Below are 3650 nucleotides of genomic sequence, written 5' to 3' on the forward strand. Positions count from 1 at the left end.
TGGGATCTAGAAACAGAAGCTGATAATGCCACCTTGGAAGGACAAGTATTTGACAATGACTTGGCAATCCTACAAGCACTCATGGCCATAGAATACCCCAAGATAGACCCTTTAGCACTAACCAATAGCAATTGGGCAAGAAAAAAGGAGGGTGTGTAACCCACAAGCGCACCTGAGTCCCCAAATTTTGAATGGGATCCTAAAGGGCTTAAAGGTGCCCTGCAAGTGCCATGAAGGCCTAAGGGAAGTTTATGATTACTTCAAAAACTACACCAAGGGAGAAGCAAAAATAGCAATGCCTAGGCCAATTAGGGAATCAAAGCTCATAGAAACATAGAATATTGAGGATACCCTAATTTATGAAGGACCAGCCAAGACAAGGAAACTGAATCTTGCCTTGGATGGAGAAGAAGTACACATTGGTCAATAGCTCACTCTAGAAGAAGAAAAAGAATTAAAAGCATTGCTGATGGAATGCTGATGGAATATAGAGATTGCATGGCTTGGTCCTACAAAAAAATGAAAGGGATTTCCCGTGAAGTTGCAGTACATTTCATACCAATAAGGAAAGGATCCAAACCAAAGGTATGGGAACCCTACAAGACAAATTCCAAGTATGGCACCCATGTCTATGAAGAACTAGAAAAATTATTGGATGCTGGTTTCATTTATGAGATCAAGCATACTGATTGGGTGTCACCAATTGTGATTGTTCCTAAGAAAAACAAGAAGTGCAGAATATGTGTAAGAGCGTCAACGTAGCAACAATCAAAGTTCACTATCCCCTACCATTGACGAAAATAGTTTTAGAAAGGGTAGCAGGATCTAAAGTGTATAGCTTCTTGGATGGATTCAAAGGGTACAACCAAGTCCAAATTGCACCTCAAGATCAGTCAAAGACAACATTTTCCATAGAATGGGGCATTTTTACATACGGAGTTATGCCATTTGGATTATGCAATGCCCCATCCATTTTTCAAAGGGCCACGTACACCACCTTCAAGGAATTTCTCAACAAGTTCCTACAAGTCTTCCTCAATGACTTGTTTGTATACTTAGAATTGAAATGCCTTCCTCAACAAGCCTTCCTCGATGACTTGTTTGTACACTCAAAAAAAAAGGATCACTTGATATGCCTTAAAGAAGCTCTAAAAAATGCAGGGAGTAAGGAATCTCTTTTAATCCTCTAAAATGCCAATTCCTGGTCACACACAGAGTAGTCTTGGGACACATAGTCTCTTGACATGGGATTGCAACTCACATGGACAAAATAAAGATCATCATGGAACTTCCCACCCCACTAAATACCAAGGGTGTACAAGTCTTCATGGGCCATGCCAGATACCATAGAGGGTTCATACTTAGGTATGCCATGATTGCAAGACCCCTATATAAGCCCCTAGTCAACTTCATCTGGATAGACGAATGCGAACAAGCATTCAAAACCCCTAAAGTGGAGATTGATCACATCCCTTGTTCTAATGGCACCAAATTGGGGCATAGACTTTCATGTACATATTGATGGTTCCAATTATGCAATAGGGAGCGTGTTATGTCAACCTAGCAAACACAACAAAGACTACCCATAGTATACTTTACAAACAGATAGCTAAATGATATGGAGGTGAATTGCATCACAACAAAAAGAGAAGCCTTGACAATGATCTATAGCGTGAAGAAATTTTGACACTATGTATTGGCTACTAACAAGTTCATCTTCTGCGCAGATCATCAACCCTTATTATATCTTGTGAATTGTCCATGTACCACAGGTTGGATCACTCGATTGCTTCTACTGCTATAAGAATTCAATTTCAAAATCATGGTGAGAAAAGGAGTTCAACATTTCATTGCTGATCATGTCACGATTGAGGACAGGAGAAGATCCAAAAGGAATAAAAGATGATCTACCAGATGTCACATTATTTCAAATAGACATTGTGCCTGACTAGTGTGAGACATCATTGGGTACTTAATGGTAGGAAGACCACCTCCTGAAATGAAAGTAGTGGATGACAGAAAACTAATTCTAAAAGCTATACTCTATCAACTCATTGCATGGAAACAATACAAGATGGGCAAGGACCAGGTTTTAAGGAGATGTGTAATGCCACATGAGATCATGCCAATCCTTAGTGAAGCTCATGAAGGAATTGTGAGTGGACATTTCCAAGGGGAAGCGATAGTAAGAAAAGTACTTCTCACAGGATATGGGTGGCCAACACTTTGGGCAGATGGCTATGAATATGTCAAAAGCTATGATGTATGCCAATAGACAACTAAACCACAACACAAGGACTTCAATCCTTTAACAACAGTCGTTGCACAAAAACCATTGAAAAATGGGGGATTGATTTTGTGGGTCCCATCCATCTAGCAGCAAACGGAACATAGGCATGCTACACCATTGTGGCCACTGATTACTTTACTATATGGGATGTAGCTAAAGCAATTAAAAAGGCAGATCCCAAAAGCACAACAAGGTTCTTGTATGAGAATGTGATCACTCGATTCGGATGTCCCATTGACATTGTGTCAGATAGAGGCACAAATGTTGTCAATGAGGTCATCCAAGAACTTTTGTCTGGCTTTATGGTGATCCATAGAAAGAGCACACCTTACTACCCCCCAGGGAATGGACAAGCTGAATCCACCAACAAAATGTTATGCATTGTCCTCACCAAGGTAGTAGAACCAAAGCGTTCTAATTGGGAAGAGAAATTAAATGTAGCCTCATGGGCATACCGAACCACACTCAAGGTTAGTACAGGCAAATACACATTTTCAATTGGTGTACGGCAGCCTTGAAGCTATGGTCCGATTGGAATTTGTAATACCGAGTCTACACATAGCAGTACAAGAATGTATGGGAGATCATGTATCCCTGAAAGAAAGACTCTACCAATTAGAGAAGGATATAGAGACTAGATTAGTTGCCTACCATGCCATGACAACATAAAAATGAAGAAGGAATTGTTTGACAGAAACCTCAAAGACAAAGACATCAAGGAAGGTGACCTGGATTTGTTGTACAATACCAAAGTCTACAAGGGCAAACTCAAATTTCTAGGTCAAGAACCTTATAGAGACAAAAAAGTGAACCCCATCAGAGCTGTGTTGCTAAAAACCCTGGATGGAGTCTAGTTATAAACGGGAGCCAATTAAAGCACTACTACATCAACATGCAAGCCATCCCCAACAATAATCAAGATTTGGGAGCCCCAAGTCTTCTATAGTTAGGACTAGATCGTCTCACGATCACTCACTAGCATATGTACGACTTCGCACATATAGGTAGTTTCAACCGATTTCAACTTATGGCTCAGAGGTGATGACTGAGTCCTACTAGCTACCCTATGATTCGCTTAGCAAATAAAGCATATAGGAGGTATGCCCACCTCACTAGTCATGCATAGCACACCCACATGTTTCGAGCACCATGATAAATTGCATGAATAAAAGACCCAAGAGATATTTGCTTTGTTCCACACACACGGCACCCTCATCACAAAAAGAGTAAAATGCATAATCCACTCATAAAAGAAATCGGCACTCTTAGCACATGGAACTATATTGGCACTATCAAACTGGGACCTGGTTCATGTGTGAAATGCCAGGGTGAAGACAGTCCAAAAAGATGGGAAAAAGAC

This window comes from Dipteris shenzhenensis, chromosome 25, assembly GCF_047967505.1.
Source record: "Dipteris shenzhenensis isolate YYH24624 ecotype China chromosome 25, Dip_SZ_1.0, whole genome shotgun sequence".
Lineage (NCBI taxonomy): Eukaryota > Viridiplantae > Streptophyta > Polypodiopsida > Gleicheniales > Dipteridaceae > Dipteris > Dipteris shenzhenensis.